The sequence below is a fragment of the Triturus cristatus genome, chromosome 6 (genome assembly GCF_964204655.1).
Source record: "Triturus cristatus chromosome 6, aTriCri1.1, whole genome shotgun sequence".
In the NCBI taxonomy this organism is placed as follows: Eukaryota; Metazoa; Chordata; class Amphibia; order Caudata; family Salamandridae; genus Triturus; species Triturus cristatus.
In genome coordinates this window covers 1,944,433,962-1,944,460,366 of record NC_140589.1, presented here as the reverse complement: position 1 = coordinate 1,944,460,366, position 26,405 = coordinate 1,944,433,962, and positions in this window count along the sequence as shown.

The window sequence follows — 26,405 nt, the reverse complement described above, 5'->3', positions numbered from 1 at the left end:
TGAAGTAAGATGGGTGCAGAGGTAAAGCTGGTCTTAAGAGATTCGAAAGCTTGTTCTGCCTCTGTTGTCCAAGAGAACTTCACTCCCTTCTTGAGCAACCTGGTGATCGGAATAATTTTCTGTGAAAATCCCTGGATGAATCGGCGGTAAAAGTTTGCAAATCCTAGAAATCGTTGAATCTCTTTTACTTCTTTTGGTGATGGCCATTCGATTACCGCTTGGACCTTCTTAACATCCATCAAGATTCCTCCTGGTGACAAAACGAATCCCAAGAACTCCACCGTCCTTACACTGAAGGCACATTTCTCTAGTTTTACGTAGAGCGGGTGCTTACGAAGTCTCTCTAAAACTGCCTTAACATGCCCAGGATGTTCCTTTGGATTTTTGGAATAAATCAAGATATCATCGAGATAAATTACTGCAATCTTATCCACCAAATCTCCGATGACATCGTTGATGAAGTGCTGAAAAGCTGCCGGGGCATTGCATAGACATAAGGGCATGACCTGATATTCGAAAAGCCCATATTTGGTCCTAAAGGCGGTCTTCCATTCATGACCTTCTCTCATACGAATCAGGTGATATCCCCCCGAAGGTCCAATTTGGTGAAGATTTGAGCATCTTTGATCTGATCTGAAAGGACGGAAATCAATGGCAACGGGTAGCGGTTCTTAACGGTGACCCGATTGATTGCTCGATAGTCGATGCACGTTCTCAAGGAGCCTTCCTTCTTCGGAATGAAAAAGAGTGGGGAAGACACCGGAGATTGTGATGGTCTGATGAATCCGTTGGCCAAATATCGATCGAGGTATTCTTTGAGATAGCCATTCTCTGCTTCCGTCAATGCATAAATTCGACTGCAGGGCAATGCAGCTCCTGGTTCTAAATCAATTGTGCAATCATAAGAGCGATGTGGCGGAAGTTTCCCCGCCTCTTTTTCACTAAAAATTTCTTGGAATTCGAGATATTCAGTTGGAACTTCTGAAGTATCTATGACCCCAATTGAATCTCCACTGAACGACAATAAGGTGGCCATAGTAGGTTCTTGGACCTTAAGCGGGGAAGCGAAGCAATGTTCAGAACAGAAAGTGGAATCCATATCAACCGTTCGATTTTCCCAATCTATCGTGGGATTATGCAATGTAAGCCATGGGAGGCCCAAAATAATCTGAAACTGTGGGGCATCAATTAAATTAAATTGAATGACCTCATGATGTCCATTGGCCTGGATCAGTTCCACAGATTCGGTATGATGTGTGATTGGGCCTGAGGATAGATTAGTCCCGTCCACAGCCCGCACGGACTCTTTCTTTTCCTTACACAAGGCCTGAATTCCCATTTTCTTTGCATATTTAATGTCGCAAAAATTGCCGGTAGCCCCTGAATCGATCATAATGGCCACTCCAGCTATCTCTTGATCTCGAAACTTCAAAGTCATTTGTAGAATTAAATGTGGTGTCTGAGTCTGTAGAGTATTCATTATATGATGCATTCCTGGAGCCTGGTCTTCCGTTTTTGCCACCTGAGCGACTCCGCCTACAGATGGTTTTGGGAGTTTCCCGAATTCATGGTCTTCGGTCTCTTCGGACACTCCTTCACGAAATGGCCTGAACCCCCACAATACATGCACAATTTCTTTTGTCTTCTTTGTTCTTTTTCTTCCTTGCTTAGAGGGCCTCGAACTGAGCCTATCTGCATGGGTTCACTATCTGCAGCTCCTCCTGAACTCTTACTCGAATCTGGTTTCGTTCGGTCAAACCGAGGCAAGTTCCAACGAAAATCTTTGATCTTTCTTTCTCCTCTTCTTTCCGAACTTCGGAAATCGATTTCCAGAACTAGATCTACCAGTTCAGAGAATTCTCTGGGTCTATGAGGGATCTGTGCCAGAGTATCCTTTATTTCATCTCGTAACCCCCGATAGAATAGGGCTGATCTCTTCTCCTCGGGCCAGTTGGTTTCTACCAATAATTTATTAAACTGAGTCAAGTAAGTAAGAAGATCCCTGTTCCCTTGACGCAATTTTAACAGCTCATTATCGGTGGCCTGAGAGATTTTGCGCAGATCAAAAATTCTTAGAAATTCTGTTTTGAAACGCTCAAAATCATACAGGAATGGGTCATCACGAGAAACTAAAGGCATAGCCCAATTAGCAGCATCACCCCCCAGGTAGGACAAAATAAAGGCTACTCGGGATTGGGCATCCGGGAAAAGAGTGAGGCGACACATAAAATGTAACGAACATTGGGTAAGGAAGAGTTGAGCCTTTTGAGGATCACCATGAAATCTTTCAGGGGGGGCCAAAGGTATTAAGGGGGAAACTGAATGAATTACTTGAGATACCGTGTGTGGATCTTGAGCTGACTGGGAAGTACCAGAAAAGGTTGGGACAGGAGGTGTTCCAGCGGAAATTTCACTCACTCTCTGAGACAATTGCATCGTTTCTTGGCGAGAGGTTATCAATTCCTGTCTTAGGTTTTTATTTTCTTGACTTAAAACCCCTATTTTCCGCTGAATTCCCTCTAACATTTCTCCTAAAGCCTTTAGACTAAAACCCTCAGCCATTCTGCCCAGGTGGAGAATTTTATGGGCACTTCAATCTGTCAGGGAAGTTGCACCGGATGTTCCACAGAGGCAGAATGCTGCTAGCTCCCAATGCCCACCTTCCGGAACGCACTGTGAGGAAACAGCGGTTCCGGACAGGGGGAAAGGGGAATGGGACAAGAAGAGACACTCGTGCGTTCCTGGACTCCCTCTTCTATTCTGGATGGATCTTATTCTGGAGTCTCCCAGGTCCGCTGGAGTATTGGCCTCTCTTCTATTCAGTTGACTAACCACTGGTGGAATGATGTTTCAACCATGTTGTTAGTCTTTCTGCTTTTTACTCGGTAATTGCTTGTAGGAGGGAGAGAGCAGCGTTACACCTGATAGTTGCACCAAGTCTTTAATGACTTCTCGCTTTTTTCATGCAGATTGTACTTGGAGAACCCAGCTTCAAAGGGGGAGGGGTATTCGCGCAAAAAGGTAAGAATAGGAAAACAGAGGGAGGAGAGAACAGGTAAGAACGCTAGGGAAGGACAGGGAAGAAGGCTGAGTTTGCTGACTTATCTTCAATTAGGTTTGCAGTTCAAATCCAAGTCAAAATTGAACTCTCTTACTTGTTCGTCTTCGTATGCAGAAAGTTCTGGTTCTCCCAAGCTCAACGATTGAATTGTCGGAGCCAAGGAAGGTCGAAATACCTTCTGAAGTCTTTATCTGTTGTCTGCTCACAAGGACGTCGATAGCGCTTCTGTAGAAGGGTACTTGCCGCTCGCTAAGACTAAATACTCATTATTTTCTCTGAAGTCAACCTCTGACTCTGAACTTACTATAGAACCTGTGAAAACTCTTCACAAGCGGTCGGTAGACGCGCGTGAAGGAATTGAACACGCTCTGGATAATTCTCACAGAGAGCGCGCGAAAACACTACTTCCCTCAAACGAATTCAAATTGAAGTGCGCATTGGAAGGCGCCTTGCTGACACACGTAGTCTCGTTTCACACGAGACTCCAGGGGCCAATCAGCAAAGTGAAAAGTCTGAGGAAACAAGCGGCCATCTTGGAACGGGTTGCAACTCTACTTAGTATTTATCCAGACACTGCAACAGGAGGGCTTAACTGTCATTCGAACTCTTTTCTTATGCTGATTGACAACAGTAATGGCATGCACGTTGTTCCTGACAGTACCCCCTCTCAAAGACCGATTTATCGGTCCTGGCTTCAATGGATGTCGCAAATGAAATTGTCTGATCAGTCTTGGGGCATGTACATTTTCTGCAACTCTCAGTCTCTTTGAATCTAACACCTCTTTGACCTCATATTCAAAATGTTCTTTGATCTTCAAAGGGGGTGGAGGACTGTCTAATCTGAGATTAGGAGCTGTCTTTTTAAAGAGAGACACATGAAAAACAGGGTGAATCTTCAACTGCTTGGGTAGCTTGAGTTTACAAGTCACCGGGCCAAGAACTTGTTCTATGGGGAAAGGGCCTACGAACCGTGGCTGAAATTTTCGATTTCCCTTTAACCCTAAATGTCGGGAGGTTAACCATACTAAATCTCCCACCTGATACTGTGGGGCCTTTCTCCTGTGTTGGTCTGCTTGTTTCTTGTAACTCTCCTTTGCCTTAACTAAATTGGATTCCGCAGCCTTGCGAGCTGAGGCCAATTCAACCAACAGATTGCTAGCAGCAGGAACCCCAAAATCTCCCTGATTACAGAAGGGATTCGGGTGTCTCCCTGAGTTTAAGAAGAATGGAGAATAACCGGTGGAAACATTCTTCGCATTGTTGTGTGCGAATTCTGCCATCCACAGTAAATCTGACCATTCACCACCCCGATCCAAAAGGAACAAACGCAGGTACTGTTCTAATTCTTGGTTCACCCTTTCGGTTTGACCATCCGTCTCGGGGTGGTAGCTGGTAGAAAGTCTGACTTCTACACCCAACCCTCTCATGAAAGCCTTCCAAAAGTGGGACACAAATTGAGGGCCATGGTCCGAAATCAGAATCTTAGGGACCCCATGAATTTTCACAATATTTTCCCCGAAAAGCTTAGCCAGCTCAGGGGCTGAAGGAACTCCTTTGACAGGAATGAAGTCGCTCATTTTAGTAAAGGTGTCTACCACTACCAATACAGTGTCATAACCCTTACTCTGTGGAAGGTCTACAATCAAATCTAACGTGACTGTATGCCAAGGTTGTTTTGCTGTGGGTAAGGGTTGCAAAAACCCCGATGGGGCCTGCCTATTTGATTTTCCTCTGGCACAGAGCCCACAAGACTCCACAAAATCCTTAATTTGCGATTTCATGTTTGGCCACCAAAAATAACGCTGGATTAGGTCGATAGTCTTCAACGTTCCTTTATGGCCAGCTAAAGGTTGATCATGACAGTCTCTTAGAACCTTTTCTTGAATCTCTTTAGTAGGTAAATACAGAGCTCCACGTCGATAAGGCAAGGAATCCTTGATGACTCTTCCTTCTTCTTGACTTGCCCATTCAGTCATTTCCGCCGCCGACATTTGTTTGCCAATCTCTTCTTGATAATCAGTAAAGGAAAGCGTGCACACAATCTTCGATTCTGGGATGATGGGTTGTGGAGTTACCGAATGCTCTGTACTTTCTGTCTGGATCCTGGACAATGCGTCTGCCTTGCCATTCTTACTTCCGGGGCGGTAGGTGATCACAAAGTCGAAATCTGCAAAATAAAGGAACCATCGCAATTGACGTGGTGTTAAGGTCCTAGCAGATTTAAGAAATTGAAGATTCTTGTGGTCCGTGAATACTTTGATGGTGTGTCGGGCCCCGAGTAGATGATGTCTCCATTCAGTGAACGCGTCCTTCACAGCCAACAGTTCTTTTTCCGCAATGGTGTAGTTGATCTCGGCTGGATTCAATTTCCGAGAGTGATACGCCACAGGATGCAGTTGTCCCGTTGATTTGTGCCGCTGAGACAGGACTCCACCAATGGCTTGATCTGAAGCATCCGCTTCTACAAAGAAGGGCTCTTCTGGATCTGCATGAAGTAAGATGGGTGCAGAGGTAAAGCTGGTCTTAAGAGATTCGAAAGCTTGTTCTGCCTCTGTTGTCCAAGAGAACTTCACTCCCTTCTTGAGCAACCTGGTGATCGGAATAATTTTCTGTGAAAATCCCTGTATGAATCGGCGGTAAAAGTTTGCAAATCCTAGAAATCGTTGAATCTCTTTTACTTCTTTTGGTGATGGCCATTCGATTACCGCTTGGACCTTCTTAACATCCATCAAGATTCCTCCTGGTGACAAAACGAATCCCAAGAACTCCACCGTCCTTACACTGAAGGCACATTTCTCTAGTTTTACGTAGAGCTGGTGCTAACGAAGTTTCTCTAAAACTGCCTTAACATGCCCAGGATGTTCCTTTGGATTTTTGGAATAAATCAAGATATCATCGAGATAAATTACTGCAATCTTATCCACCAAATCTCCCATGACATCGTTGATGAAGTGCTGAAAAGCTGCCGGGGCATTGCATAGACCTAAGGGCATGACCTGATATTCGAAAAGCCCATATTTGGTCCTAAAGGCGGTCTTCCATTCATGACCTTCTTTCATACGAATCAGGTGATATGCCCCCCGAAGGTCCAATTTGGTGAAGATTTGAGCATCTTTGATCTGATCTAAAAGGACGGAAATCAATGGCAACGGGTAGCGGTTCTTAACGGTGACCCGATTGATTGCTCGATAGTCGATGCACGTTCTCAAGGAGCCTTACTTCTTCAGAATGAAAAAGAGTGGGGAAGACACCGGAGATTGTGATGGTCTGATGAATCCGTTGGCCAAATATCGATCGAGGTATTCTTTGAGATAGCCATTCTCTGCTTCCGTCAATGCATAAATTCGACTGCAGGGCAATGCAGCTCCTGGTTCTAAATCAATCGTGCAATCATAAGAGCGATGTGGCGGAAGTTTCCCCGCCTCTTTTTCACTAAAAACTTCTTGGAATTCGAGATATTCAGTTGGAACTTCTGAAGTATCTATGACCCCAATTGAATCTCCGCTGAACGACAATAAGGTGGCCATAGTAGGTTCTTGGACCTTAAGCGGGAAAGCGAAGCAATGTTCAGAACAGAAAGTGGAATCCATGTCAACCGTTCGATTTTCCCAATCTATCGTGGGATTATGCAATGTAAGCCATGGGAGGCCCAAAATAATCTGAAACTGTGGGGCATCAATTAAATTAAATTGAATGACCTCATGATGTCCATTGGCCTGGATCAGTTCCACAGATTCGGTATGATGTGTGATTGGGCCTGAGGATAGATTAGTCCCGTCCACAGCCCGCACGGACTCTTTCTTTTCCTTACACAAGGCCTGAATTCCCATTTTCTTTGCATATTTAATGTCGCAAAAATTGCCGGTAGCCCCTGAATCGATCATAATGGCCACTCCAGCTATCTCTTGATCTCGAAACTTCAAAGTCATTTGTAGAATTAAATGTGGTGTCTGAGTCTGTAGAGTACTCATTATATGATGCATTCCTGGAGCCTGGTCTTCCGTTTTTGCCACCTGAGCGACTCCGCCTACAGATGGTTTTGGGAGTTTCCCGAATTCATGGTCTTCGGTCTCTTCGGACACTCCTTCACGAAATGGCCTGAACCCCCACAATACATGCACAATTTCTTTTGTCTTCTTTGTTCTTTTTCTTCCTTGCTTAGAGGCCCTCGAACTGAGCCTATCTGCATGGGTTCACTATCTGCAGCTCCTCCTGAACTCTTACTCAAATCTGGTTTCGTTCGGTCAAACCGAGGCAAGTTCCAACGAAAATCTTTGATCTTTCTTTCTCCTCTTCTTTCCGAACTTCGGAAATCGATTTGCAGAACTAGATCTACCAGTTCAGAGAATTCTGTGGGTCTATGAGGGATCTGTGCCAGAGTATCCTTTATTTCATCTCGTAACCCCCGATAGAATAGGGCTGATCTCTTCTCCTCGGGCCAGTTGGTTTCTACCAATAATTTATTAAACTGAGTCAAGTAAGTAAGAAGATCATGTTCCCTTGACGCAATTCTAACAGCTCATTATCGGTGGCCTGAGAGATTTTGCGCAGATCAAAAATTCTTAGAAATTCTGTTTTGAAACGCTCAAAATCATACAGGAATGGGTCATCACGAGAAACTAAAGGCATAGCCCAATTAGCAGCATCACCCCCCAGGTAGGACAAAATAAAGGCTACTCGGGATTGGGCATCCGGGAAAAGAGTGAGGCGACACATAAAATCTAACGAACATTGGGTAAGGAAGAGTTGAGCCTTTTGAGGATCACCATGAAATCTTTCTGGGGGGGCCAAAGGTATTAAGGGGGAAACTGAATGAATTACTTGAGATACCGTGTGTGGATCTTGAGCTGACTGGGAAGTACCAGAAAAGGTTGGGACAGGAGGTGTTCCAGCGGAAATTTCACTCACTCTCTGAGACAATTGCATCGTTTCTTGGCGAGAGGTTATCAATTCCTGTCTTAGGTTTTTATTTTCTTGACTTAAAACCCCTATTTCCCGCTGAATTCCCTCTAACATTTCTCCTAAAGCCTTTAGACTAAAACCCTCAGCCATTCTGCCCAGGTGGAGAATTTTACGGGCACTTCAATCTGTCAGGGAAGTTGCACTGGATGTTCCACAGAGGCAGAATGCTGCTAGCTCCCAATGCCCACCTTCCGGAACGCACTGTGAGGAAACAGCGGCTCCGGACAGGGGGAAAGGGGAATGGGACAAGAAGAGATACTCGTGCGTTCCTGGACTCCCTCTTCTATTCTGGATGGATCTTATTCTGGAGTCTCCCAGGTCCGCTGGAGTATTGGCCTCTCTTCTATTCAGTTGACTAACCACTGGTGGAATGATGTTTCAACCATGTTGTTAGTCTTTCTGCTTTTTACTCGGTAATTGTTTGTAGGAGGGAGAGAGCAGCGTTACACCTGATAGTTGCAACAAGTCTTTAATGACTTCTCGCTTTTCTCGTGCAGATTGTACTTGGAGAACCCAGCTTCAAAGGGGGAGGGGTATTCGCGCAAAAAGGTAAGAATAGGAAAACAGAGGGAGGAGAGAACAGGTAAGAACGCTAGGGAAGGACAGGGAAGAAGGCTGAGTTCGCTGATTTATCTTCAATTAGGTTTGCAGTTCAAATCCAAGTCAAAATTGAACTCTCTTACTTGTTCGTCTTCGTATGCAGAGAGTTCTGGTTCTCCCAAGCTCAACGATTGAATTGTCGGAGCCAAGGAACGTCGAAATACCTTCTGAAGTCTTCATCTGTTTTCTGCTCACCAGGACGTCGATAGCACTTCTGTAGAAGGGTACTTGCCGCTCGCTAAGACTAAATACTCATTATTTTCTCTGAAGTCAACCTCTGACTCTGAACTTACTATAGAACCTGTGAAAACTCTTCACAAGCGGTCGGTAGACGCGCGTGAAGGAATTGAACATGCTCTGGATAATTCTCACAGAGAGCGCGCAAAAACACTACTTCCCTCAAACGAATTCAAATTGAAGTGCGCATTGGAACGCGCCTTGCTGCCACACGTAGTCTCGTTTCACACGAGACTCCAGGGGCCAATCAGCAAAGTGGAAAGTCTGAGGAAACAAGCGGCCATCTTGGAACGGGTTGCAACTCTACTTAGTATTTATCAAGACACTGCAACAGGAGGGCTTAACTGTCATCGAAGTCTTTTCTTATGCTGATTGACAACAGTAATGGCATGCACGTTGTTCCTGACAACGGGGGGGCCTGGGTATGAACATTGGACTGCTCCTCCTCACCAAACGGGGGGGCCTGGGTATGAACATTGGACTGCCCCAGCTCAACAAACAGGGGGGCCTGGCTATGACCATTGGACTGCCCCTCCTCACCAAACGGGGGGGGGGCCTGGGTATGAACATTGGACTGCCCCTCCTCACCAAACGGGGGAGCCTGGCTATGAACATTGGACTGCCCCAGCTCACCAAACGGGGGGGGGGGGCTGGCTTTGAACATTGGACTGCCCCTGCTCACCAAACGGGGGGGCCTGGCTATGAACATTGGACTGCCCCTCCTCACCAAACTGGGGTGGCCTGGGTATGAACATTGGACTGCCCATCCTCATCAAACGGGGGGGCCTAGCTATGAACATTGGACTGCCCCTCCTCACCAAACTGGGGCCCTAATTTACAATAGCTGTGCTGCACTACCTCAAAAGAGCAGGAAGGTGCCATACCTATGAGATACAGTGCATTCCTGCCCTCTGTCCCTGAGATACAGTGCATTCCTGCTCTCTGTCCCTGAGATACAGTGCATTCCTGCCCTCTGTCCCTGAGATACAGTGCATTCCTGCTCTCTGTCCCTGAGATACAGTGCATTCCTGCCCTCTGTCCCTGAGATACAGTGCATTCCTGCTCTCTGTCCCTGAGATACAGTGCATTCCTGCCCTCTCTCCCTGAGATACAGTGCATTCATGCTCTCTGTCCCTGAGATACAGTGCATTCCTGCCCTATGTCCCTGAGATACAGTGCATTCCTGCTCTCTGTCCCTGAGATACAGTGCATTCCTGTCCTCTGTCCCTGGGATACAGTGCATTCCTGCCCTCTGTCCCTGAGACACAGGGCATTCCTGCTCTCTGTCCCTGAGATACAGTGCATTCCTGCCCTCTGTCCCTGAGATACAGTGCATTCCTGCTCTCTGTCCCTGAGATACAGTGCATTCCTGTCCTCTGTCCCTGAGATACAGTGCATTCCTGCTCTCTGTCCCTGAGATACAGTGCATTCCTACCCTCCGTCCCTGTGATACAGTGCATTCCTGCTCCCTGTCCCTGAGATACAGTGCATTCCTGTCCTCTGTCCCTGAGATACAGTGCATTCCTGTGCTCTGTCCCCGAGATACAGTGCATTCCTGCCCTCTGTCCCTGAGATACAGTGCATTCCTGCCCTCTGTCTGTGAGATACAGTGCATTCCTGCTCTCTGTCCCTGAGATACAGTGCATTCCTGTCCTCTGTCCCTGAGATACAGTGCATTCCTGTGCTCTGTCCCCAAGATACAGTGCATTTCTGCCCTCTGTCCCTTAGATACAGTGCATTCCTGCTCTCTGTCCCTGAGATACAGTGCATTCCTGTCCTCTGTCCCTGAGATACAGTGCATTCCTGCTCTCTGTCCCTGAGATACAGTGCATTCCTGCCCTCTGTCCCTGAGATACAGTGCATTCCTGGTCTCTGTCCCTGAGATACAGTGCATTCCTGTCCTCTGTCCCTGAGATACAGTGCATTCCTGCTCTCTGTCCCTGACATACAGTGCATTCCTACCCTCTTTCCCTCAGATACAGTGCATTCCTGCTCTCTGTCCCTGAGATACAGGGCATTCCTGTCCTTTGTCCCTGAGATACAGAACATTCCTGCTCTCTGTCCCTGAGATACAGTGCATTCCTGCTCTCTGTGCCTGAGATACAGTGCATTCCTGCTCTCTGTCCCTGAGATATAGTGCATTCCTGTCTCGGTCCCTGAGATACAGTGCATTCCTGCTCTCTGTCCCTGAGATATAGTGCATTCCTGTCCTCTGTCCCTGAGATACAGAGCAATCCTGCTCTCTGTCCCTGAGATACAGTGCATTCCTGCTCTCTGTCCCTGAGATACAGTGCATTCCTGCTCTCTGTCCCTGAGATACAGTGCATTCCTGTCCTCTGTCCCTGAGATACAGTGCATTCCTGTGCTCTGTCCCCAAGATACAGTGCATTTCTGCCCTCTGTCCCTTAGATACAGTGCATTCCTGCTCTCTGTCCCTGAGATACAGTGCATTCCTGTCCTCTGTCCCTGAGATACATTGCATTCCTGTCCTCTTTCCCCGAGATACAGTGCATTCCTGTCCTCTTTCCCCGAGATACAGTGCATTCCTGTCATCTGTCCCTCAGATACAGTGCATTCCTGTCCTCTGTCCTTGAGATACCGTGCATTCCTGCCCTCTGTCCCTGAGATACGATGCATTCCTGAGATACAGTGCATTCCTATCCTCTGTCCCTGAGATACGATGCATTCCTGCGATACAGTGCATTCCTATCCTCTGTCCCTGCGATAAAGTGTATTCCTGTCCTCTGTCCCTGAGAAACAGTGCATTCCTGCCCTCTGTCTGTGAGATACAGCACATTCCTGTCCTCTGTCCCTGAGATACAGTGTATTCCTGTCCTCTGTCCCTGAGATACAGTGCATTCCTGTCCTCTGTCCCAGAGATACAGTGCATTCCTGTCCTCTGTCCCTGAGATACAGTGCATTTCTGTCCTCTGTCCCTGAGATACAGTGCATTCCTGTGCTCTGTCCCTGAGATACAGTGTATTCCTGTCCACTGTCCCCGAGATACAGTGCATTCCTGTCCTCTGTCCCTGAGATACAGTGCATTCCTGTCCTCTGTCCCTGAGATGCAGTGCATTCCTGTCCTCTGTCCCTGAAATACATTGCATTCCTGTCCTCTGTCATTGAGATACAGTGCATTACTGCCCTCTGTCTGTGAGATACAGTGCATTCCTGTCCTCTGTCCCTGAGAAACAGTGCATTCCTGCCCTCTGTCTGTGAGATACAGCGCATTCATGTCCTCTGTCCCTGAGATACAGCGCATTCCTGTCCTCTGTCCCTGAGATACAGTGTATTCCTGTCCTCTGTCCCTGAGATACAGTGCATTCCTGTCCTCTGTCCCTGAGATACAGTGCATTCCTGTCCTCTGTCCCCGAGATACAGTGCATTCCTGTCCTCTGTCCCTGAGATGCAGTGCATTCCTGTCCTCTGTCCCTGAGATACATTGCATTCCTGTCCTCTGTCCCTGAGATACAGTGCATTCCTGTCCTCTGTCCCTGAGATACAGTGCATTCCTGTCCTCTGTCCCCGAGATACAGTGCATTCCTCTCCTCTGTCCCTGAGATGCATTGCATTCCTGTCCTCTGTCATTGAGATACAGTGCATTCCTGCCCTCTGTCTGTGAGATACAGTGCATTCCTGTCCTCTGCCCCTGAGATACAATGCATTCCTGAGATACAGTGCATTCCTGTCCTCTGTCCCTGAGATACAGTGTATTCCTGTCCTCTGTCCCTGAGAAACAGTGCATTCCTGCCCTCTGTCTGTGAGATACAGCGCATTCATGTCCTCTGTCCCCGAGATACAGCGCATTCCTGTCCTCTGTCCCTGAGATACAGTGTATTCCTGTCCTCTGTCCCTGAGATACAGTGCATTCCTGTCCTCTGTCCCTGAGATACAGTGTATTCCTGTCCTCTGTCCCTGAGATACAGTGCATTCCTGTCCTCTGTCCCTGAGATACAGTGCATTCCTGTCCTCTGTCCCTGAGATACATTGCATTCCTGACCTCTGTCTGTGAGATACAGTGCATTCCTGACCTCTGTCTGTGAGATACAGTGCATTCCTGACCTCTGTCTGTGAGATACAGTGCATTCCTATCATCTGTCCCCGAGACACAGTGCATTCCTGTCCTCTGTCCCCGATATACAGTGCATTCCTGTCCTCTGTCCCTGAGATACATTGCATTCCTGTCCTCTGTCCCCGAGATACAGTGCATTCCTGTCCTCTGTCCCCGAGATACAGTGCATTCCTGTCATCTGTCCCTGAGATACAGTGCATTCCTGTCCTCTGTCCCCGAGATACAGTGCATTCCTGTCCTCTGTCCCTGAGATACATTGCATTCCTGTCCTCTGTCCTTGAGATACAGTGCATTCCTGCCCTCTGTCTGTGAGATACAGTGCATTCCTGTCCTCTGTCCCTGAGATACGATGCATTCCTGAGATACAGTGCATTCCTATCCTCTGTCCCTGAGATAAAGTGTATTCCTGTCCTCTGTCCCTGAGAAACAGTGCATTCCTGCCCTCTGTCTGTGAGATACAGCACATTCCTGTCCTCTGTCCCTGAGATACAGTGTATTCCTGTCCTCTGTCCCTGAGATACAGTGCATTCCTGTCCTCTGTCCCTGAGATACAGTGCATTCCTGTCCTCTGTCCCTGAGATACAGTGTGTTCCTGTCCTCTGTCCTTGAGATACAGTGCATTCCTGTCCTCTGTCCCTGAGATACAGTGTGTTCCTGTCCTCTGTCCCTGAGATACAGCACATTCCTGTCCTCTGTCCCTGAGATACAGTGAATTCCTGTCCACTGTCCCTGAGACGCAGTGCATTCCTGTCCTCTGTCCCTGAGATACAGCACATTCCTGTCCTCTGTCCCTGAGGTACAGTGCATTCCTGCCCTCTGTCCCTGAGATACAGTGCATTCCTGTCCTCTGACCCTGTTCTGGTGCTCAAATGGCCCAACACAGGCTCTGTTACACCATGGTGCAAGGGTGCTTGCATTGTCGAGATGATTGTTTTTGTGCAGGAAAAGACACCTTCCTGCAGAAAAATAATAAATGAAGGTGATGTCCTCTTTCTATGTGTGCTGGAACAAGGGGGGAGGAATAATGTTCTTTCTCCTTGTTCTCCTCCCCTACACTCTCCCTGGGAGGTGTAGGCGTTTGATACTTTCCCAGGCATCCAGCTTGTTGTAAGTCTGGGTACGTGTCAAATGCCATTGGTGTTGCGTGGCAGCACCCACCATGATGCCCATGGCAAGCCACCCTGTCGCAGTGTGAGGCAACGCAGCGACTTGGGATTTGTTGCCTCACTCCATATCTACGAGGCCATGAAAAGCTATGCAACGTGGTTTAGGTGGCCTCGTAGATATGGGTAAGCCCAGTGCACCACCGGAATGTCATTAAAAGTGACATTCCTGCAGCACACGGGGCTCTTAAACACACCCCTGGGTTTAGAGAAGGGATTGGGACCTCTGTAAATCTGCTGATAAAGCAACTTTGCTTATAAACGGACCCCAGGGGATAGATCTGTGTGGCCTATTTTGTTGTTCCCTGAAAGTGGAGGCCTCAGTCACTGGCTGTGGACCCTTGCCCTGATTGCTGTGGAAGACACCCTCGCACATCTCTGCTTCTCTGGTACATCTGGCCAAGGAAGAGATTAATTTTTCACATATTTTGGTTGACGGGAATGTGGCAGCACTATACCTCACTTAGGCTACTATGCACGGAAACTAGAGAAGCTATACGTGGTGGCCAAATACTTGAGATGGTGCCAAGCTCTTCGGGCTAGAGCCTTGAGCTCAAACTGGTGGTGGTACCCACTGTTTGTATTATAACGCTAAACTGTGGCGTATCAAAGTGTCAGGCCTTTTTGCCTACCGTAACTTTTGCTTTTATAGCTGTGTGACCTAAACTCACACGCCCCAAAGCTTGGAGGGACAAGGCCAGGCCCTGTGGCCAACCCAACCCCGCGCACAGCAGAAGGTGCAGGGTCGAGTGTCTGCAGGGAGCTGGATGCAGGGCATGGCCTAAAGACATGTGTGGCGTGAGGTGGGCAGCTTGCGCTGATTGGCTGCAGGACGTGCCCTGTGGCTAATCTCCACGGCAAATGGTCGATGGCTCTATCTGACTGCTGTTGGCTTTACGTATGGTAATGAAATATTACGTTTCCGTTAGAAAACCTTATAAATTCATAAAAAAAGGTTAAAGTGACTTGTTCATTATGAATTTAAAGTATTTCTTATTTTACAACTTTCGAAATTCACTGAAAAAGCAATGATTAAAGGAACACTATATTTAAGTAAAAATTCGAGTTTCAACAAAACCAATCATCAGTTATAGTTATCTCAAAGAACTCGAAATCATACTCTAAAGTAACTATGACAATGCGCTGCATATTACATCACTCATGACATAATCTACAACATCACTGATGACATCACTGATGACAAATGACATCACTGATGACATCAGTGCAACATCTGAAAGTACATCATTGATGAAAGCACCGTGCATGGCAGGGGCGCAAGTCATAGTTGGCATATGTTTGTCACAATTACCCAAATTACGTTTTTGGCTTATGCCCACCCGGGCGTAATTTTGAAGCTGCCTTTCATGTGAATTTGAATATCTTCACCAACAGCAAGGCATCTTCCCAAGCAGATTTGACAGAACAGTAGAATTCATGGCTTCAAGGCCATCTCAGGGGAGTCTTTGAGATGAACCTCAATTCCTCATATTTTCATGCAGTTCTAGCGCATTACAATTACCCCAGCGATTTCTCTGTAGTTTATAGCTTTGAGTCTGTGTCCTGGCCAGATGGGCAACCATCAAGGTGGATGTACTTTTGAGATCATAAAATATTTGCATTTCATAATAAGATGTTACCTTTACCATTTTCAGCCTGTATCTTGCCCAGTGGGAATTCCATCTCTGGCCCAAAATGTGGCCACATTACCATGTTCCCAAGAATATCTAGCCCATGTTGAAAGCTCCTACATAGTGTTGTCGAACTAAAGAAGGTTTTACGTTCTCTCTACGAGTCCTTATATAGATCGCATTTGTTTATAGCTCACATGCTATGTTGCCATAAATCTATTTCTTAATAACAGACCAGATGTTTCTCAGCTGTAAGGTATATGTCAGAGTGGTTGATCTATATGGCACAGCAGTTCTCTCATGTAATATACACTCACTGACCAACATGACGTGCCATTGCTTCTTTTGTGTTATGGTCTCCTGGCTCAGTTCCTAAATCAAAGATGTATCAGCACTCGAAGATTCCTAACTCTTTCCTCCTCTCATGTGGTTTCATACTCTGTCTGGACCAAAAATATGATAGCTACTTACTGTCAGATTTGTGTTTCTCTGCAAAATGTGCAGGGCACGTCTCATCCTTATTTTTTATCACCCATAAATGTTGAAGGACTTTCCTCCCGCATGAAAGATGGCGCTGCCCACATAATTACAGTCACAGGAGCACGTGAGTAAATATACACAGAAGTCTGATGTACATGTGAAGCTGTCAGTAATAGCTTTTATTGTCACATATTCTAACATGTTGTTTGATACTTTGGCTGCTTTTACAGGCCTTACATCTACCACACCTATTACTGTAAAGTCTGCATCCATTTCCTCTCTACTTTGGGTCTCTGATCTCTCTGTACTGTATTGTTCAGTAACTTCACCCTGAGGAATGTAATTACTCTGTCTCCCTTCAGGATACTTCAGTGTCTCTTCAGCCTGTCAAGGTGCTGCTTTGAAGAAGTATTAAATGTGGTGATGAACCTTATCTTGCTCTCAGCCTGCCTTCTCTTCATCTGACCAAATAGAAGGGTGTTTTTTCTTGTCTTTACCTTTGCTTATTGCCTTTTTAAAAAGTATTTGCGGCGTATCCCCTTTTGGAGATCTCCTTACAGTGACATGCTCTACTCTATGGTAGTCCTCTTCCAAACTTCAGTTTCTCTTGGTTCTTACTAATTACCAAGGGCGGTACGCCACCTTAGTGTTGTGGTCGTTGGCTGGCGGTGTGTACACCACTAGTACCAGCAGCTTAGTAAGGAAACTGCTGGTAATACCGTGCTACATGCTGCTAGCCAATACTCCACGTAATACACTCATTGGCCCATATGATCCTCCCTTTCTTCTACTGTGTTAAGGCCGTCTGTCTAGTTCCTAAAATCAAGGATGTAGCGGGACTCCAGAATTCTCATCAATCATTTCATCCTCTCTCCTCTTCTGTGGGGCAGCCCCCTGTGTTTATCAAGAAATGATAGTAACTCACTGTTAGAGGTGTGTTTCTCTGCAATATGAAAGGAGGTTGTGGGAAACCATAACCTATGTGAAGCACCGCATGGACACAAAGGTCTCATCTAATGTAAACCATAAATGCATAGGTATTCAAGTGAAAATCATGTCCATGAAAAACACGAAAGTAATGCACATATTATAATTGAATATACTGCAAAACATTTAAACATAAACAATATTACATGTACTGAAGCATTGATACATAGATGTACTGTTTTCAACACAATTCATCTAGCACGTTAATACTGTAATTAAACAAAAAAATCAAAAAAGTTAACCGAAACAGGCAGACCACAAAGGACTCTCAAAAAAACAGTTCCTTAGTTTTGAACATTTCGCATAAACAATTAAGCACAGAAGTGTTAAACATATTGAACAAAGGGATATCTTTCGTTCCAACGCATACATCCAACAGCTTGGAAACAGAAATATCACTCTTCAAATTCATGCGTAAATTAAGACTCAGGTGGTTTTTTTCAACAAATTCTACGATTGAGGAAGGATCTTCAAGTTTACAACCTTTTCGACCAAAGAGCAAATTTATGTCTCCTCTGTTTCATAAATCTTTGGATACTTTTGAGATCTTGGTTAAGAAGGATTTGGAAAATATTCAGTACAAAAAACCTCAACGCTCTTATTTATCCTTCAAAGAACTACGCATTTTGAATGCTTTAAGACAGGATAAATCACTTACATTTCAACCAGCTGATAAAGGGGAAGCCCTAGAGGTCCTCGACACAGATTACTATGTACGCAGTGTCAATGAACATGTGAACAACACTGATACGTACATTGAAATGGTTCAAGATCCTATGAAAGAATTTTTGAAAACATTATGTTGCATTTTACAAAAAGGAGAAGAGGATGGCAATATTGACGAGAACACCACATTTTTTTTATTCAACCCAACACCTAAGGTTCCTCATATATATATGCTTCCAAAGATACACAAGAACAAGTCAGCTCCACCTTTTAGGCCCATAGTAGCAGGCTGTGGGTCGATTCATGAAGCAGTAGGGCGATACCTGGATTACCATTTACAACCTCTAGTACAGTCCTGGGAAACAAATATTAAGGACACTACAGACTGCTTGTTGAAATTGGAAGAGGCTAAACAGCATTTTGAAGATAACTGTTTGTTGTGCACAATCGACGTGGTAGCACTTTATACATCTATAGCTCACGATGAGGGACTTGAAGCGGTGGAGTGTAGACTTCTTCAATCTTCGATGACAAAGGATAAATGCATTCTTCTTTTGGAATTGTTGCATTTTTCACTATATCACAGCTATTTTCATGGCATGACAAATATTGTTTACAGATCACAGGTACTTCAATGGGCTTTCCTGGAGCCCCAGCATACGCTAATACCTTCATGGCTTATTTCGAACACCAATACATCTTGCAAAACCCTATTTGGCGGGCAAATGCAGTAATTTTTTTACGATACATTAATGACTTTCTGGTAGTATGGAAAGGCTCAAAAAATCTCTTAGAGCAATGCATTTCAGAATTGAATCTCTGCAATCCAAGAATACAGTTTACACATGACATCCAATCAGAGAAAATTCATTTTTTGGACATTGAGATTCACAAATCTACTAACGGTTTAGCTACCACTGTGTATAGAAAGACTACAGATGTTAATTACGCTTTGCACTACACGAGTGCACACCCATATTCTTTGAAGAAGCACTTACCTGTCTCTCAACTAACCAGAATCAAAAGAATAACTTCAGACAATGACAGGTGTCAGATTGACATCAAGGATCAATTGGGAAGATACAGGGACAGAGGTTATCCTGACGACATACTCCAGGAAGCTGAACAGAAAGTTGCCCTAAAAAGACGTGAGGACTTACTTTTAACCACTTGTAAAAATCCCACTAAACGTGAAGTGTTTGTATTAAAACATTCTGTTCAAGCAACACAAATAAAATCTATAATCCGAAAACGGTGGGATATAATTGAACAAGAGGCTGACTTCATGGGACTGTTTCAGGATCCACCATTATTTGCACATACCAGGTCCAAATATTTGAGGAATCTTCTCAAAACAAGCGTTAACACTAAGAGTTTGATACATACAGGCATGAAGAAAAATGTCATAATTGTGGGCAATGTGGCAATGTAATTCCTGGCAAAATCTTCACACACCCCCGTACTGGTCAAAAGATCACACTTCATCATACATCAGATTGTAATACTGAGTGGGTGATTTATGCTATCAAATGTCCTTGCGGACTTGTGTATGTTGGGAGAACAAGTCGTAAAATTAAAACTAGGATAATTGAACACAAAAGTAGGATTCGGAACAAAAACACAAATTCTTCCCTAGTACGTCATTGGGTGAGTGCAGCACACACAATCCCTCAGTTACTATTTACAATCCTAGAGTGCATTCACATGCTGTCAGGCACTGATATGAACACAGCCTTGGCATGTAGGGAAACACATTGGATTAAGTTTTTGGGAACAGTGACCCCTGGAGGACTTAATGATCATTACGAATTATTATGCTTTATTTGAAATCTCATATTGACTGTGATATAATTGTTCATTTGTACAGGATTTGCACTCGGAGCCTCTTTATTCTTTTAATTCGGTTGCGTTTACAACACACTTCAATTTTTGATTGACTCCTTACACTTTTCATCATCACATCGCATTTAATCAGTTTTTTCGGTTGCTCACTCGTTTTTTCCATCATAGTTCTGAGGGATTCACTTTTTTGTTTGATTAACGTCATGTTTATTTTTCCGCTTTTTCCGCCTTTTAAGATTAGCCTGTTTCTATAATATTTTGAAGCGAGGACCTCAAAGCCCATGGGAGCGAGTCCGTTTTTCATTTTCACCACTCGAGACGAGCATAAACAGCCACTGGTCTTTTCACGATGCACATGTAATCTCACGTACGTTGTTCAAACCGGATGCAACTTTGAAAAGTTTGCTGCTCTCCGATTCAGGTGAGATGTGGAGGCGTTATGGCAAATGGGTGCCTAGGCACTTTTTGTAATATTATACTCCTTGAGGTTTTTGATATTTGAGCTTACGTAGGTTTTTTTCATTTTAGATTTAAGATACGCTCTTTGTGAAAATTCTGGCGAGGTTTAGTCGCTATCAACGGGTGTTCGTGGAGGGTAAGCGTCGCTTTAATTTCATGCTCCTGCTTCTTGTTGTTTTCACAACATTAGGAGTTACATTTGTGTGTGACCTTTGTGTTTGGTTTCAGAGCCATGAGCATGTACCGACTTGAGTAATATCACGTTCCGGTAAGCTTACTTACAACATTTCCAATGGGTATGTCGTAGTGGTTTACAATACTTAGATATCTCTAAATAATGAGCACTATTCGGTTACACATTATCTTTTGCGCACATTCACCCTCAGGAGATGGGTTTCCTGTTCACTCTTCGACTATTTTACTTGAGTTCAGAGTCTTTTTCCTTTGAGTGCAAATCCTATGAGCAATCATTGTACTTTGTTTTTTCTGATTCCTCAATTTATATTTATATGGCTTCTGTTGTAGCTCCGGCTGGAGGTCTTGAAGACACAACCTACAAGAATTTCACAGTTCATTGGGATTTATATATATCCCCTGACGAAGGGTTATGTATTAACCCGAAATGCATTGGGATCGTTCAGTTGACACAGTTAATGTTTAATTACAGTATTAACGTGCTAGATGAATTGTGTTGAAAACAGTACATCTATGTATCAATGCTTCAGTACATGTAATATTATTTATGTTTAAATGTTTTGCAGTATATTCAATTGGAAACCCAGCGATAATCCCACTAAGTTTGGCGATAGCTTGCTGATAGGGCCTCACATACTTAGCCATGATATCCACCTTCCATAGGATATCATGGCTAAGTCAGTTTCAAAGCAGGCATAAGGAAAGTAGCAATAACAGAGGTTATCACTACTTTTCCTGCGGCTATGCTTCATAGCGTGGGGCTTGATGATAGGAGAAATGTCACCTAGGGACATTTCTCCCGTTATCCTGGGGAGGAACGCCCACTTTGCATCTCATTAGAGATGCAAAGATGGGCGTTAGGAATTTAGGCGCTAAGGCAAGGTGTCACGCGATAGCGTGACCTTGCTGATATAACAATAAAATTATCGCCGCTTTTCGGCCGAAAATGGCCACAAAAGCAGCGATAATTTTATATCGCCGCCTTGTAGATATGCCCCTTTCTTCTGTATGGGAAATATTGTGTTGCCTATATATTTAAAGTCACTGGGGCATGTGAGTAAATATACACAGAAGTCAAATGTACATGATAGGCTTTTAATAATCACTTCTTTTTGTTCCAATATTGTTACAAATTTTTTAATATTTTGAATGAATCTTAAATCATTAAAAAAGTAGGTAACTTTAAAAACGTGTGTGCACTGCAACTGTATCATATATTTAATGTTAAATATTTTAAACTAAAAACTGTTTTTGTTGTTAAAATATTGCACGACTCTTGTCATCATTGCCAAATAATGTAAAGGAAAAAGATGGTAAGAAATTAAATGTAATAAAAATATTAAAACATACTTACACAAATATAATATTTAAGTAACATCATTTTTACTGTCATTTGCAACAAATTGAAGATACAGCATTAAAAATATAAACAAATGATGAAACTTTATGTATATTGCATTTCCTTTTTAACCACATTGGGGAAAGTAGTGGACTGAGGTAAGGGAGAGTCTGAGTTACTATTCCCACTCCAAACCTAACCACACTGAGGAAAGAGTTGGATTCTGGGGAGAGAGGCTCAGATGCACTATGTGCACTCCACTGTGGAATGTGTTGGACTTTGGGGGGAGGTAGCTTTCCATTCTCACTGAAAACGCTACCACATTGGGGAACATGTAGGACTTTGGGTGGTCAGATTTAATTTTCCCACTCCCAACATAACAACATTGAAGAAAGTATTGAACAGTGGGGGAGGAGACGCCAGATTAAATATTCCCACAACAAACGTTACCACATTGGGAAAAGTGTTTGACTTAGGGAAAGGGGTCAGATGTGTAACTCCTACTCCAAAACATAGCCACATTGGGGCAATTGTTGGACTGTGCGGGGGAAGGATGAGATTTAATATTCCTACTTCAAACTTAACCATAGTGGAAAATATATTGAACTTTGGGAGGGGGGCAGAACAAATATTCCCACTACAATCTTTTGCAAATTGGGATAAAGTGTTTAACGTAGGGAAAGGGAATAGATGTTGTGTTCCTACCCCAAAACTTAACCACATTGGGGAAATTGTTGGACTGTGGGCGCAAGAGGTGAGATTAAATATTCCCACTCCAAACTGAACCATAATGGAAAAAGTATTGGATTTGTGTGTAGGGGGTATATTTACCATATCCACTCCAAATGTAACCTCATTGTAGAAAGTGCTGGACTTTGGGGTGGGGGCTCAGATTAAATATTACCATTCCAAATGTTACCACTTTTGAGAAAGTGTTGAACTTTCAAGGTGGGGAAGAGTAAATGTTCCCACACTAAATGTAACCATATTGGGGAAAGTGCTGGACTTTGGATGTGGGTTGCATCTACTATGCCTCCTCCAACATTAACTATATTGGGCAAAGTGTAGGAACTTTGAGGATTCCCCAAAAATATTCCCAGAACAAAGCACAGGTGTAAGAGTGAGGCTGTGTCCAGCTCCTCCCTCTCATCCTGCCCAGGATGGACCATCAGGATGTTGATGACCCATCAAGTCACACCTAAGCTCCCTTTGTGTGTGACTATCTAAAGGGAATGCAGAAAGCCCTGCTGTCACCCACCCTAGACATGTATTGTAGACATGCTGCAGGCACACAGGGCTAAGAGAAGAAATATGCCATCTTTCAATAAGTGCCATTGTTTTAAAATGTAAAATTCGGCTTTACCTTTAAAGAGGATTGATCATTACAATTCCATAGGTACTAACCATGACATCTCTACCTCTTTCAATTGGGAATTACAGCTTGTTAGATCTGACAAGGAATCCCCACTGTTAACCTATGGGAGTGGTAGGCCTCACAGTAGTAAAAAACAAATTTGGGAGTTTTTTACTACCAGGATATGTAAAACTTAAACGTACATGTCCTACCTTTCATTTACACAGCACCTTGTCCTATGGGCTACTTAGGGCCTACCTTATGGGTGAATTATATGTCATAAAAGGGAATTTTAAGGGTTGGCAAGGGGTTTTAAATGCCAAGTCGACAAAGCAGTATAAACTGCACACACAGGTTCCATAGCAATTGGCCTGCGATATGTCTGTAGGGCTTCTTAAGAGAGTGGCACAATCACTGTTGCAGGCTCACTAGTAACATTGAATGTACGTGCCCTGGGCACATATAGCACACTGTACTGGGGATTTATAGGAAAATTTAATATTCCAATCGTGGATAATCCAATCAAACCATATTGAGGGGAGAGAGCTAAGGCATTTTAGCACTGGTGAGCAGAGGTAAGGTGCCAACATAAACAAGATCAGCAAAATTGGAGGCAAGAAGGAAAAATATTTGAGGGATACCTCCCTTTAGTGATTCTGGTCCAATAAGCTTCATCATGTAAAGCATATGCCATGAACTCAAAGACAACAAGTAAAAGGCTCAGGCACTGTAGTAACGTGAGCGAATGTCTGCAAGATCTGACTAGCTTAGACACTGGTGGTCCTCACAGGCAGCTCCTGCAAGGTTGGTTTTTCCATAGGGACATAGGGGCATTGACCTCCTACCTTAGACCATTACTGTTCTCCTATATGGGGGGGGGGGGCACCACGGAACTGGCTGTCCTGGCAGACCAGCTGGGGCTGTGTAACTGAAATATGCATGTCAAGTTGACCTGTATTTTGCATGTGGCCAGTCCGGCATGCCCATTTGAGGTTTCCCTCTTCAGCTGGGAAGAAGAGACACAGCCCCATCGGTCTCAGATGAAGCATTTTGTTCACCTGCCCCACCCAATCCTTGCACAGCTCTTATGCTATTTAATATAATAAACAGCATGAGAGCAGTGCATTTATTGGCTGAGATGTATGATGCTTAGTTTCTTTGAGCACGGCATGTTCAACTTTTCAGTACAGCAAGGCAGGGTGGTGCGGGTAGATTTTCAAGAGTCTGCCCAAGGGTAAACAAAGAAGAGTATTGCCAAGGTAAGATGAATATTTTTTTAATTATAATATGTAAAGTAATGTAACTGGTACTCATGTAAAGCGCTCCAATACTATCTGGACGAGTTTGCATGTAAAAGCTGCAAAAAAAGAAACCATGTTAATGCAGCAGCAGCAAGTACCCCATGAATGCCCAACCATTTTGGAGAGTCACCAGCCGCCTCTTATCTCCTGCAGCCTGTGCTTTACTTGCTTAAGGCAAAGCCTATTTCAGGCACATGAGTCTCCAGGCCTAGGATGGGCTCTGAAAGAGGAGTGTCAGCGTCTCCTCAGTTAGCTGCTGGTATTGTTCTGATAAATGTCTTTTGAACATGCCATTTATTTATCTAGGGAGTGTTAATGTTAGCACATAAGCAGTGAGATGCTCACATCTACATTTGAAAGGCTATCTCTGCCTTCTCATCCACTGGGCTGTTTGAGCTACCCTTGACTGCAAACATGAAAATAGGCAAAATGTAAAGAACTACATTTTATTTTGCATATGAGCTGTCTGGCAACTGGCACCATGACATATAATCAGGGCCACTGGAGTTTTGCATTTCTGCCTCTGCAATGTTTTCCACATAATCATGGATTTTCCTGATTTGCCACGTAATGCGCCATTTCCTGCATAGTTGATAGATTTCACAACCATGGTCCCTCTGTCTCTAAATTTCTCCTTTTTCTATTGGATATTTCTTTCTCTCTTTCACTCTCTCTATCTAGTCTCTCCTTTCCCACAATTCACTTCTTTCTCATTTCTTTCCTCCCCCTCTTGTACAGCTCTTTAGTTTATATTTCTCTCATCTCAATCTCTTTCTTTTCACCCTTTTCTCCGCCCTCAATACCCTCATGTTGTTCATTCACAGTTGCCTCTCTCTTGCCCTCTTCTGGTCCAATGTGATCTACTATGCATTCCTCTGTCATACCCGCCTCATTTGTCCCATTCTCCCACCCCATCTATCCATCAAATGACCCTCTTCCTTCTTCCTTGTCTCTACCACTTTCCTCAGTGTCTGCATCCACCCAGAGGCTAGCACAAGGATTTTTGCCATCCCTAGTTAAAGCTGCATTTTCCTCTACTACCCACTCTAGCAATCACTGATGGTGGAATCAAAGCAATCAGAGAGAAATAAGAGAGAAGTTGAGAGAGAAAATGGATGGAAGGAGAGAGATTGCCCAAGTAGTTGAAGGGATCCGGCTGCCTTGAGCATTTTTGCCAGGACTGCTTTTGGTTTCCAAGTCCGGCCTGCTCACTTCTCAATGACACGCTCCACTCACAAACACATGCACAAATTCAATTCCCTCTTTCAAGTCCTCTTTTCCGTGCAACCCTCACTCAGCTGCCCTTTTCGCACATTTAACCTCTCATTTATGCTGAGCCTTCTCTTGCACATGTCACTAGTTTCTGGGCCCATGTTTATCAGCAGCATAATCTCTTTTTCACATTGTCTTACATAGATGGAATAACACTCACGGATGGCTGAGGGTTTATGGTCCCTGTCCCCAGTTGGAGGGACTTATTTACAAGGAGCTTGCTCCACCATGCGTCCAACAACTTGATGCATTTTCGGCGCAACATACACTCCATATTTACAAAGTGATGTGTCTGTGAGGATATGTCACTTTCCAGACCCATTTAACAAGCCTGTGTAAGTATTGAAATGGCGTTCAGTCATAAATACCAGCGTAAAAGTGATGCATGGATATTTATGACACTTTACAAAATTTGACGCAGCAGCCCCAAAGCGATGTTGCGTTGCACTTACATAACAGTTCCTGCACCTGTGAAACCCACGTGTAGGAAATGACGCGTCAACATGGCAACAGAAAGAGAAACTGGATAGGACAGTGTTGCCAACAAATGTCCACCATTGAGGTTGTTTTCTTACAACTGGGAGCCGGACTGAGATAACAACCACCTTCCTTCCCATCCCAAAGACCCACCCCACCCCTTACCACCACAAACGCAATGCAGGAAGAGGCAGCACTTTTATTGCCAGAGGACCACTCTGATTGGACTCGGGGAGGAGGAGTGTTATGTTTCATATCGGTACTCTAATATAGGTCCAGGGAACATTGTACCCTTTCCCTACATCAT